The sequence below is a fragment of the Bufo bufo genome, chromosome 9 (genome assembly GCF_905171765.1).
Source record: "Bufo bufo chromosome 9, aBufBuf1.1, whole genome shotgun sequence".
Taxonomy (NCBI): domain Eukaryota; kingdom Metazoa; phylum Chordata; class Amphibia; order Anura; family Bufonidae; genus Bufo; species Bufo bufo.
Window position 1 is genome coordinate 141,413,028 of NC_053397.1, and position 13,974 is coordinate 141,427,001.

Here is a 13,974-nt window from a genome sequence, read left to right on the forward strand (position 1 = left end):
AACGGAAGCGCTCATTCGTTTTTGCCCTACAAGACGCACTAACTTTTTTCCCCCACTTGTGGGGGGAAGTGTGTCTTTTATAAGATGAAAAATACAATAACTCGCTAGCTTTAGTGTGTAGATCAGCATGGTCTGCTTTGCATTAACAAAATCACTTTTTAAAAGAACGTCTTTTTTGTGTCACTAAATTCTGAGAGCCAAAACTTTTATATTTTTTTTTATTTCTCTGTTGATGGAGTTGTGTGAGGGTTTTTATTTTCATTATTTATTCCTTTATTAGCAACTAGCTGAAGGACCCGGCTTCGCTATCCACTATAACAGTGACATCTACAGCACCCCGCCCCCAAAACAGTGACTTCCACAACCCCCACCCGTTAAAACTGCTCCCCCCACAGTGTCCTGTCCCTTAAAATTGGACCTCCACAGCAGCCTACCCCCTTAACTTTGACCTTTACAGCAGCCTTCCCCTTTAACAGTGACTTTCACAGCATGCCACCCCCTTGACAGTGACCTCCACAGGGGCCCGCCCCCTTAACAGTGGCCTTTACTGGATTGTGGGCGTGTCCTTTTGAACAGCTCACTCTAGGACAGCAGCACTGTACTGTCTGAGTGTGATCTGCAGGGAGAAAGTCACCCTCCCTCCCTCCCAGGGGCGTAACTATAGGGGAAGCAGGGGAAGCGGCCCTGACCCAGAAGGGGCCCATCCAGGTGAAGGAGGACTAAAAGATTTTGTCAGAACCCCCTCAACAGTATTACACAATGAAATTATATACAGTGACAGTATAGAAAGTATAAGAAACGGATGGAACAGCTGCCGGGCCTGGTCTGAGAGAGCGATCTTTACTAGCCACAGGAATGGGGGCAGCATGAAAGGAAGGGGTTGCGAAAAAATGACTGGGGGAGAGGGGCCCCATTCAAAAATTTGCTGTGGGGCCCACTCCAGTCATTTCTAGCTACGCCACTGCTCCCTCCCACCCCTGCAGCTGACAGAAGTTGATTTTTACATTTATTTTTTAAATCCCTGTCGGCTAAGGAGTGGGGGGCGTGGTCTAACCAGATATGGGCGTGGCTTATCGGTACCTAGAAGTTGATTTTTTACTTCATTTTTTCAATCTCAGTCGGCTGAGGAGGGGCGTGGCCTAACCAGATCAGGGGCGTATCCTTTTGAATAGCTTACTCTACGGGTCCATTCACACGTCTGTAGAATGGGTCCGCATCCATTCCGCAATTATGCGGAACAGATGCGGACCCATTCATTCTCTATAGGGCCGGAAGAGATGCGGACAGCACACAGTGTGCTGTCCGCATCTGCATTTTCGGAGCGCGGCCCCGATCTTTCGGGCTGCAGCTCCGGAAAAAAAATAGAGCATGTCCTATTCTTGTTCACAATTGCAGAAAAGAATAGGCATTTCTATGGGGGTGCCGGATGGGTGTATAGCGGATCCGCAATTTGCAGATCTGCAATGCACTACGGACGTCTGAATGGAGCCTAAGGGTAGTGGAGCCTAAGTGAGCATGAGCTGCAGGAAGAAAGTCACCCTCCCTCCCACCCCTGCAGCTGACAGAAGTTGATTTTTATCTTCATTTTTTCAATCCCAATCGGCTCAGGAGTCTTTTGAGGGTGGACACATTGTGGGGCGGGGGGCGTGTCTGGGCTCCTTCTTGCAAAAGTGACGCCCCTCTGGGAACCTTACTGGCTCATTTGCTATTAAAATAAACTGGATTTTCAGAGGATAAAAACATCTATTGCTTGAACAAAGGCACATCTTGAAATAAGGTACTAAGTCCTATTAGGCCATGGCTTTACTTCAATAGCGATTATCCTGGTGACAGATTTCCTTTAACCCCCTTAAGGACTTAGGGTGTACCGGTACGCCCTGTTTCCCGAGTCCTTAAGGACTCAAGGCGCACCGGTGCGTCCTAAGTTTAAATCGCGATTGCCGCCCGGCGGGGGTTAATCGCAACAGGATGTCCGCTGAAATCATTCAGGTCAATTCAGACCTGCGGTTTGCGGCTTTTACCTATTGCGGTGGCGGCGTCTGGCGGTGCCATCGGGTCCCCATGTGGCTGTAGGGGGGACCCGATGGCATGGAAGACAGCGCGATGTCTAAGGAATGCATCGCGCTCCCTTCCAGTGACGAGCCTGTGAGATCCAGCCCCCTGGATCTCACAGGCCGGAAGCTGTATGAGTAATACACACAGTATTACTCATACAGCCAATGCATTCCAATACAGAAGTATTGGGATGCATTGTAAAAGTGATTAGACCCCCAAAAGTTGAAGTCCCAAAGTGGGACAAAAAATAATGTAAAAAAAAGTTATAAAAATAAAATTTCCCCCCAAAAAATTAAGTTTCAAGTAAAAATAAACAAAAACGTCATTTTCCCCAAATAAAGTAAAAAATAAATTGGTAAAAAATAGGAAAAAAAAAAAAGTATACATATTGGGTATCGCCGCGTCCGTATTGACCGGATCTATAAACATATCACATGACCTAACCCCTCAGATGAACACCGTAAAAAATAAAAAATAAAAACTGTGCTAAAAAAAAACATTTTTTTGTCACCTTACATCACAAAAAGTACAACAGCAAGCGATCAAAAAGGCGTTTGCCCACCAAAATAGTACCAATCTAACCGTCACCTCATCCCGCAAAAAATTAGCCCCTACCTGATACAATCGCCCAAAAAATAAACAAACTATGGCTCAGAATATGGAAACACTAAAACATGATTTTTGTAAAACTTACATAAATAAAAAAAAGTATACATATTAGGTATCGCAGCGTCCGTAATAACTTGCTCTATAAAAATATCACATGACCTAACCCTTCAGGTGAATACCGTAAAAAAAAAAAAAAAAAACTGTGTAAAAAAAGCAATTTTTTGTCACCTTACATCACAAAAAGTGTAATTGCAAGCGATCAAAAAGTCACACGCTCCCCAAAATAGTGCCAATAAAACCGTCATCTCATCCCGCAAAAATCCTACCTACCCTACCCAAGGTAATCGCCCAAAAACTGAAAAAATTATGGCTCTCAGACTATGGAAACACTAAAACATGATTTTTTTTGTTTCAAAAAAGAAATCATTGTGTAATACTTACAAACCGGATTCCAAAAAAGTTGGGACACTATACAAATCGTGAATAAAAACTGAATGCAATCATGTTGAGGTGCCAACTTCTAATATTTTATTCAGAATAGAACATAAATCACGGAACAAAAGTTTAAACTGAGAAAATGTACCATTTTAAGGGAAAAGTATGTTGAATCAGAATTTCATGGTGTCAACAAATCCCCAAAAAGTTGGGACAAGGCCATTTTCACCACTGTGTGGCATCTCCCCTTCTTCTTACAACACTCAACAGACGTCTGGGGACCGAGGAGACCAGTTTCTCAAGTTTAGAAATAGGAATGGTCTCCCATTTTGTCTAATACAGGCCTCTAACTGTTCAATCGTCTTGGGCCTTCTTTGTTGCACCTTCCTCTTTATGATGCGCCAAATGTTCTCTATAGGTGAAAGATCTGGACTGCAGACTGGCCATTTCAGTACCCGGATGCTTCTCCTACGCAGCCATGATGTTGTGATTGATGCAGAATGTGGTCTGGCATTATCTTGTTGAAAAATGCAGGGTCTTCCCTGAAAGAGATGACGTCTGGATGGGAGCATATGTTGTTCTAGAACCTGAATCTATTTTTCTGCATTGATGGTGCCTTTCCAGACATGCAAGCTGCCCATGCCACACGCACTCATGCAACCCCATACCATCAGAGATGCAGGCTTCTGAACTGAGCGTTGATAACAACTTGGGTTGTCCTTGTCCTCTTTGGTCCGGATGACATGGCGTCCCAGATTTCCAAAAAGAACTTCGAATCGTGACTCGTCTGACCACAGAACAGTCTCATTTTGCCACACTCCATTTTAAATGATCCCTGGCCCAGTGAAAACGCCTGAGCTTGTGGATCTTGCTTAGAAATGGCTTCTTCTTTGCACTGTAGAGTTTCAGCTGGCAACGGCGGATGGCACGGTGGATTGTGTTCACTGACAATGGTTTCTGGAAGTATTCCTGAGCCCATTCTGTGATTTCCTTTACAGTAGCATTCCTGTTTGTTGTGCAGTGTCGTTTAAGGGCCCGGAGATCACGGGCATCCAGTATGGTTTTACGGCCTTGACCCTTACGCACAGAGATTGTTACAGATTCTCGGAATCTTCGGATGATGTTATGCACAGTTGATGATGATAGATGCAAAGTCTTTGCAATTTTTCGCTGGGTAACACCTTTCTGATATTGCTCCACTATCTTTCTGCGCAACATTGTGGGAATTGGTGATCCTCTACCCATCTTGGCTTCTGAGAGACACTGCCACTCTGAGAAGCTGTTTTTATACCCAATCATGTTGCCAATTGACCTAATTAGTGTTAATTGGTCTTCCAGCTCTTCGTTATGCTCAAATTTACTTTTTCCAGCCTCTTATTGCTACTTGTCCCAACTTTTTTGGGATTTGTTGACACTGTGAAAATTGGAATCAACGTATTTTTCCTTTAAAATGATACATTTACTCGGATTAAACGTTTGATCTGTCATCTACGTTCTATCACAAATAAAATATTGACATTTGCCATCTCCACATCATTGCATTCAGTTTTTATTCACAATTTGTTTAGTGTCCCAACTTTTTTGGAATCCGGTTTGGACATAAATAAAAAAAAGTATACATATTAGGTATCGCCGCATCCGTGACAACCTGGTCTATAAAAATATCACATGATCTAACCTGTCAGATGAATGTTGTAAATAACAAAAAATAAAAACGGTGCCAAAACAGCTATTTCTTGTTACCTTGCCTCACAAAAAGTGTAATATAGAGCAACCAAAAATCATATGTACCCTAAACTAGTACCAACAAAACTGCCACCCTATCCCGTAGTTTCTAAAATGGGGTCACTTTTTTGGAGTTTCTACTCTAGGGGTGCATCAAGGGGACTTCAAATGGGTCATGGTGTCAAAAAAAACAGTCCAGCAAAATCTGCCTTCCAAAAACCGTATGGCATTCCTTTCCTTCTGCGCCCTACAGTATGCCCGTACAGCAGTTTACGACCACATATGGGGTGTTTCTGTAAACTACAGAATCGGGGCCATAAATATTGAGTTTTGTTTGGCTGTTAACCCTTGCTTTGTTACTGAGAAAAATGGATTAAAATAGAAAATTTGCCCAAAAAATAAAATTCTGAAATTTCATCTCCATTTGACAATAACTCTTGTGGAACACCTAAAGGGTTAACGACGTTTGTAAAATCTGTTTTGAATACCTTAAGGGGTGTAGTTTCTTAGATGGGGTCTCTTTTATGGAGTTTCTACAATAGGGGTGCATCAGGGGGGCTTCAAATGGGACATGGTGTCAAAAAAAACAGTCCAGCAAAATCTGCCTTCCAAAAACCGTATGGCATTCCTTTCCTTCTGCGCCCTACCGTGTGCCCGTACAGCAGTTTACGACCACATATGGGGTGTTTCTGTAAACTACAGAATCGGGGCCATAAATATTGAGTTTTGTTTGGCTGTTAACCCTTGCTTTGTTACTGAGAAAGATGGATTCAAAAAGAAAATTTGCCCAAAAAATTAAATTCTGAAATCTCATCTCCATTTGACAATAACTCTTGTGGAACACCTAAAGGGTTAACGACGTTTGTAAAATCTGTTTTGAATACCTTAAGGGGTGTAGTTTCTTAGATGGGGTCACTTTTATGGAGTTTCTACTCTAGGGGTGCATCAGGGGGGCTTCAAATGGGACATGGTGTCAAAAAAACCAGGCCTGCAAAACCTGCCTTCCAAAAACCGTGTGGCATTCCTTTCCTTCTGCGCCCTGCCGTGTGCCCGTACAGCGGTTTACGACCACATATGGGGTGTTTCTGTAAACTACAGAATCAGGGCCATAAATATTGAGTTTTGTTTGGCTGTTAACCCTTGCTTTGTTACTGGGAAAAATTTATTAAAATGGAAAATTTGCCAAAAAATGTAAATTCGGAAATTTCATCTCCATTTGCCAATAACTCTTGTGGAACACCTAAAGGCTTAACAACGTTTGTAAAATCAGTTTTGAATACCTTGAGGGGTGTAGTTTCTAGAATGGGGTCATTTTTGGGTGGTTTCTATTATGTAAGCCTCGCAAAGTGACTTCAGATCTGAACTGGTCCCTAAAAATGTGGTTTTTGAAAGATTTGCTTTTAAACTTCTAAGCCTTGTAACATCCCCAAAAAATAAAATATCATTCCCAAAATGATCCAAACATGAAGTAGACATATGGGGAATGTAAATTAATAACTATTTTTGGAGGTATTACTATGTATTATAAAAGTAGAGAAATTGAATATTGGAAATTTGCAATTTTTAAAAAAATTTGGGTAATTTTGGTATTTTTTTATAAATAAAATGATATTTTTTTTACTTCATTTTACCAGTGTCATGAAGTACAATATGTGACGAAAAAACAATCTCAGAATGGCCTGGATAAGTCAAAGCGTTTTAAAGTTATCAGCACTTAAAGTGACACTGGTCAGATTTGCAAAAAATGGCCAAGGCCTTAAAGAGAACCTGTCACCAGTTTTATGGTGTCCTAACTAAGGGCAACATAAATAAGTGACTGATTCTCTTAGCAAAATGCTGGGTCACTTTCTTTAATTGACCCAGTCAATCTGCCAACATCTTGTATTGAAAAGCTCTAGCTGATAATGAGGAGTCATGAATATTTATGAGCTCCTGACTCTCCCCGCCTACTGGCTGCAGATTGACATTTCTTTTCCATATGAATCAGCAGCAGGTGGGGATGGGAGTGGCTATAGCTCTGAATTAAATAACCGCTGGACTCAAATCAGCTCATTAGCATGTGGCATCTTTGTGTGTATATTATGAGGTAACCATCTGTTACACCAGTAAGTGAATACATCTAAGGTACTTTTTAGTAGTTAATGATTGTATATAATTAGTTAGATTATAATCAAATATCCACATGACAGGTTCCCTTTAACCACCTCCCGACCGCCTAACGCACGGATGCGTCCGGAAGGTGGTTGATTCATTCCTCCTGGACGCATCCGTGCGTCATCTCGCGAGACGCGAGATTTCCTGTGAACGCGCGCACACAGGCGCGCGCGCTCACAGGAACGGAAGGTAAGAGAGTTGATCTCCAGCCTGCCAGCGGCGATCGTTCGCTGGCAGGCTGGAGATGTGATTTTTTTAACCCCTAACAGGTATATTAGACGCTGTTTTGATAACAGCGTCTAATATACCTGCTACCTGGTCCTCTGGTGGTCCCCTTTGTTTGGATCGACCACCAGAGGACACAGGTAGCTCAGTAAAGTAGCACCAAGCACCACTACACTACACTACACCCCCCCCCGTCACTTATTAACCCCTTATTAGCACCTGATCACCCCATATAGACTCCCTGATCACCCCCCTGTCATTGATTACCCCCCTGTCATTGATCAACCCCCTGTAAAGCTCCATTCAGACGTCCGCATGATTTTTACGGATCCACTGATAGATGGATCGGATCCGCAAAACGCATCCGGACGTCTGAATGAAGCCTTACAGGGGCGTGATCAATGACTGTGGTTATCACCCCATATAGACTCCCTGATCACCCCCCTGTCATTGATTACACCCCTGTCATTGATTTCCCCCCTGTAAAGCTCCATTCAGACGTCCGCATGATTTTTACGGATCCACTGATAGATGGATCGGATCCGCAAAACGCATCCGGACGTCTGAATGAAGCCTTACAGGGGCGTGATCAATGACTGTGGTTATCACCCCATATAGACTCCCTGATCACCCCCCTGTCATTGATCACACCCCTGTCATTGATCACCCCCCTGTAAAGCTCCATTCAGACGTCCGCATGATTTTTACGGATGCACTGATAGATGGATCGGATCCGCAAAACGCATCCGGACGTCTGAATGAAGCCTTACAGGGGCATGATCAATGACTGTGGTGATCACCCCATATAGACTCCCTGATCACCCCCCTGTAAAGCTCCATTCAGATGTCCGCATGATTTTTACGGATGCACTGATAGATGGATCCGATCCGCAAAACGCATCCGGACGTCTGAATGAAGCCTTACAGGGGCATGATCAATGACTGTGGTGATCACCCCATATAGACTCCCTGATCACCCCCCTGTAAAGCTCCATTCAGATGTCCGCATGATTTTTACGGATGCACTGATAGATGGATCCGATCCGCAAAACGCATCCGGACGTCTGAATGAAGCCTTACAGGGGCGTGATCAATGACTGTGGTTATCACCCCATATAGACTCCCTGATCACCCCCCTGTCATTGATTACACCCCTGTCATTGATCAACCCCCTGTAAAGCTCCATTCAGATGTCCGCATGATTTTTACGGATGCACTGATAGATGGATCGGATCCGCAAAACGCATCCGGACGTCTGAATGAAGCCTTACAGGGGCGTGATCAATGACTGTGGTTATCACCCCTGTCATTGATTACACCCCTGTCATTGATCAACCCCCTGTAAAGCTCCATTCAGATGTCCGCATGATTTTTACGGATGCACTGATAGATGGATCCGATCCGCAAAACGCATCCGGACGTCTGAATGAAGCCTTACAGGGGCATGATCAATGACTGTGGTGATCACCCCATATAGACTCCCTGATCACCCCCCTGTAAAGCTCCATTCAGATGTCCGCATGATTTTTACGGATGCACTAATAGATGGATCCGATCCGCAAAACGCATCCGGACGTCTGAATGAAGCCTTACAGGGGCGTGATCAATGACTGTGGTGATCACCCCATATAGACTCCCTGATCACCCCCCTGTCATTGATTACACCCCTGTAAAGCTCCATTCAGACGTCCGCATGATTTTTACGGATCCACTGATAGATGGATCGGATCCGCAAAACGCATCCGGACGTCTGAATGAAGCCTTACAGGGGCATGATCAATGACTGTGGTGATCACCCCATATAGACTCCCTGATCACCCCCCTGTCATTGATCACCCCCCCTGTCATTGATCACCCCCCCTGTCATTGATCACCCCCCCTGTCATTGATCACCCCCCCTGTCATTGATCACCCCCCCTGTCATTGATCACCCCCCTGTCATTGATCACCCCCCCTGTCATTGATCACCCCCCCTGTCATTGATCACCCCCCCTGTCATTGATCACCCCCCCTGTCATTGATCACCCCCCCTGTCATTGATCACCCCCCCTGTCATTGATCACCCCCCTGTCATTGATCACCCCTCTGTAAGGCTCCATTCAGACATTTTTTTGGCCCAAGTTAGCGGAATTATTTTTTTTTTTTCTTACAAAGTCTCATATTCCACTAACTTGTGTCAAAAAATAAAATCTCACATGAACTCATCATACCCCTCACGGAATCCAAATGCGTAAAATTTTTTAGACATTTATATTCCAGACTTCTTCTCACGCTTTAGGGCCCCTAGAATGCCAGGGCAGTATAAATACCCCACATGTGACCCCATTTCGGAAAGAAGACACCCCCAGGTATTCCGTGAGGGGCATATTGAGTCCATGAAAGATTGAAATTTTTGTCCCAAGTTAGCGGAACGGGAGACTTTGTGAGAAAAAAATTAAAAATATCAATTTCCGCTAACTTGTGCCAAAAATTTTTTTTTTCTATGAACTCGCCATGCCCCTCATTGAATACCTTGGGGTGTCTTCTTTCCAAAATGGGGTCACATGTGGGGTATTTATACTGCCCTGGCATTCTAGGGGCCCCAAAGCGTGAGAAGAAGTCTGGTATCCAAATGTCTAAAAATGCCCTCCTAAAAGGAATTTGGGCACCTTTGCGCATCTAGGCTGCAAAAAAGTGTCACACATCTGGTATCGCCGTACTCAGGAGAAGTTGGGGAATGTGTTTTGGGGTGTCATTTTACATATACCCATGCTGGGTGAGAGAAATATCTTGGTCAAATGCCAACTTTGTATAAAAAAATGGGAAAAGTTGTCTTTTGCCAAGATATTTCTCTCACCCAGCAAGGGTATATGTAAAATGACACCCCAAAACACATTCCCCAACTTCTCCTGAATACGGCGATACCACATGTGTGACACTTTTTTGCAGCCTAGGTGGGCAAAGGGGCCCATATTCCAAAGAGCACCTTTAGGATTTCACAGGTCATTTACCTACTTACCACACATTAGGGCCCCTGGAAAATGCCAGGGCAGTATAACTACCCCACAAGTGACCCCATTTTGGAAAGAAGACACCCCAAGGTATTCCGTGAGGGGCATGGCGAGTTCCTAGAATTTTTTATTTTTTGTCACAAGTTAGTGGAAAATGCTGATTTTTTTTTTTTTTTTTTTTTTTTTATACAAAGTCTCATATTCCACTAACTTGTGACAAAAAATAAAAACTTCCATGAACTCACTATGTCCATCAGCGAATACCTTGGGGTGTCTTCTTTCCAAAATGGGGTCACTTGTGGGGTAGTTATACTGCCCTGGCATTCTAGTGGCCCAAATGTGTGGTAAGGAGTTTGAAATCAAATTCTGTAATAAATGACCTGTGAAATCCGAAAGGTGCTCTTTGGAATATGGGCCCCTTTGCCCACCTAGGCTGCAAAAAAGTGTCACACATCTGGTATCTCCGTACTCAGGAGAAGGTGGGGAATGTGTTTTGGGGTGTCATTTTACATATACCCCTGCTGGGTGAGAGAAATATCTTGGCAAAAGACAACTTTTCCCATTTTTTTATACAAAGTTGGCATTTGACCAAGATATTTCTCTCACCCAGCATGGGTATATGTAAAAAGACACCCCAAAACACATTCCCCAACTTCTACTGAATACGGAGATACCAGATGTGTGACACTTTTTTGCAGCCTAGGTGGGCAAAGGGGCCCATATTCCAAAGAGCACCTTTCGGATTTCACAGGTCAATTTTTACAGAATTTGATTTCAAACTCCTTACCACACATTTGGGCCCCTAGAATGCCAGGGCAGTATAACTACCCCACAAGTGACCCCATTTTGGAAAGAAGAGACCCCAAGGTATTCGCTGATGGGCATAGTGAGTTCATGGAAGTTTTTATTTTTTGTCACAAGTTAGTGGAATATGAGACTTTGTATGAAAAAAAAAAAAAAAAAAAAAAAATCATCATTTTCCACTAACTTGTGACAAAAAATAAAAAATTCTAGGAACTCGCCATGCCCCTTACGGAATACCTTGGGGTGTCTTCTTTCCAAAATGGGGTCACTTGTGGGGTAGTTATACTGCCCTGGCATTCTAGGGGCCCAAATGTGTGGTAAGGAGTTTGAAATCAAATTCAGTAAAAAATGACGAGTGAAATCCGAAAGGTGCTCTTTGGAATATGGGCCCCTTTGCCCACCTAGGCTGCAAAAAAGTGTCACACATCTGGTATCTCCGTACTCAGGAGAAGGTGGGGAATGTGTTTTGGGGTGTCATTTTATATATACCCATGCTGGGTGAGAGAAATATCTTGGCAAAAGACAACTTTTCCCATTTTTTTATACAAAGTTGTCATTTGACCAAGATATTTATCTCACCCAGCATGGGTATATGTAAAAAGACACCCCAAAACACATTCCTCAACTTCTCCTGAGTACGGCAATACCAGATGTGTGACACTTTTTTGCAGCCTAGGTGGGCAAAGGGGCCCATATTCCAAAGAGCACCTTTCGGATTTCACAGGTCATTTTTTACTGAATTTGATTTCAAACTCCTTACCACACATTTGGGCCCCTAGAATGCCAGGGCAGTATAACTACCCCACAAGTGACCCCATTTTGGAAAGAAGAGACCCCAAGGTATTTCGTGATGGGCATAGTGAGTTCATAGAACTTTTTATTTTTTGTCACAAGTTAGTGGAATATGAGACTTTGTAAGAAAAAAAAAAAAAAAAAAAAAAAATCATCATTTTCCGCTAACTTGTGACAAAAAATAAAAAGTTCTATGAACTCACTATGCCCATCAGCGAATACCTTAGGGTGTGTACTTTCAGAAATGGGGTCATTTGTGGGGTGTTTGTACTGTCTGGGCATTGTAGAACCTCAGGAAACATGACAGGTGCTCAGAAAGTCAGAGCTGCTTCAAAAAGCGGAAATTCACATTTTTGTACCATAGTTTGTAAACGCTATAACTTTTACCCAAACCATTTTTTTTCTACCCAAACATTTTTTTTTTATCAAAGACATGTAGAACTATAAATTTAGAGCAAAATTTCTATATGGATGTCGTTTTTTTTTGCAAAATTTTACAACTGAAAGTGAAAAATGTCATTTTTTTGCAAAAAAATCGTTAAATTTCGATTAATAACAAAAAAAGTAAAAATGTCAGCAGCAATGAAATACCACCAAATGAAAGCTCTATTAGTGAGAAGAAAAGGAGGTAAAATTCATTTGGGTGGTAAGTTGCATGACCGAGCAATAAACGGTGAAAGTAGTGTAGGTCAGAAGTGTAAAAAGTGGCCTGGTCTTTCAGGGTGTTTAAGCACTGGGGGCTGAGGTGGTTAAGGTGAATTAGGGCTGAGTCCTTAAGGGGTTAAAACTAATCTACAGCAGTGAAAATAAATGGCTGGGTTGTTATGGAAACCTGGAGTAAAACTGTGTATGTGGAGGCTGAAGGACCTGAGAGCTTCTATTGGCTGATAAGGGTCATGTGACCAAGCTTTTATTGGCTAATGCATTTTTTGGGAATATCTCAGGAACGGTACGTCCGAGAGAACTGAGATCTGGTCTGAAACCTTCCCGGACACCTGATGTACCTGTGTGCCAAATTTCGTGATTGTAAATGCGACGGTGCGGATTCCTTTAGTGGACACACACACAGCTTTATATATTAGATTTGGGAATCTTTTTTTACGCGGTTCACCATCTGGTGTAATTGTCATGTTAACATTATTCTGTGGGTTGATGTGATTATCTGTGTACCAAATATATGTTGATTTTTTTTATTTTATGTTTTACTGTATGCTTTTTTGTATATTTTGTGTTTTACTGTGCACTCAAGACAAAAATCCCTTTTTATATTCTGGAATCTAAAGCCTTTTAACCTTTTAACCTTTTTACCTTTTTACTTTTCTGTTGAAAGGACTAGGTTAGGGCTTGCTTTTTTCGACTGCCGGCATCAACTGTTTGAAGAGAACGCAGCAGTCGTACAAGCTCTGTGTTCTCTTCACTGTTTACCTTCTCACGGTCGACATTGCATTGGCAAGCAGGTGTAGTTACAGATTCTCCTTCCCATTGAAGCGAATGGGAAGAAGAATATATACTGTATATAACATCTATATATTAGGGGAACCTGAATTTTCGATCCTGTGATTGCTTGCTCAGTACACTGCACTACATATTTCATTCAGTGTATTAATTCTACTTTTTAGTACTTTAATGGCTTAATAGGCTTCTGTATTTGGCAGACATGGAGGGAATTTTTAGGGCTCCCTAAAGCTATCTGCACCACAGACTTATGTTGTAAGGTGGGGGAGGGATTGCATGACAAAGGAATTTGCTATTGATCATGGCATTCAAAAGGTTAAATGGTGATGACCGGAGCTAGCTCGATTCCCGGCGTTGTATTGGGAGGCCAGCTTTATATTACAGTCAGCTCCTGCTGCCAATGAGGCGCGCACATCTCTATGCCCTTGTCATGCCTGTGACGTAAATGTATGTCGCAGTATAGGAACTTAGTTCTCACCCTGACATATAGACATATCAAGATGTTAAAGGGTATTCCATGATACAAAACCTGACTCCTATTGAAGTTATGTGGTACAAAGTATGAATCATCATTATATAATAATTGAAGGGGTTTTCCAGTAATATTGAGTTTTAAGCAAGTGCCTGCAGCCTTCCCCTAGAAATAAAAAATTCATAATTACCTGCTTTATGCCGCTCCGGTTCTCTGCGCTGCCTCTGTTTTCTCAATCTTCCAGTCGCTACAGTATTT

At 42.7% G+C, this 13,974-nt stretch overlaps 1 protein-coding gene across 1 annotated transcript in view; it reads left to right on the forward strand.

Annotated features, from left to right (window-relative positions):
- Positions 1–13,974, forward strand: part of L3MBTL2 (L3MBTL histone methyl-lysine binding protein 2) — an 837,765-nt gene that overhangs the window by 374,959 nt on the left and 448,832 nt on the right. The window lies entirely within an intron of this gene.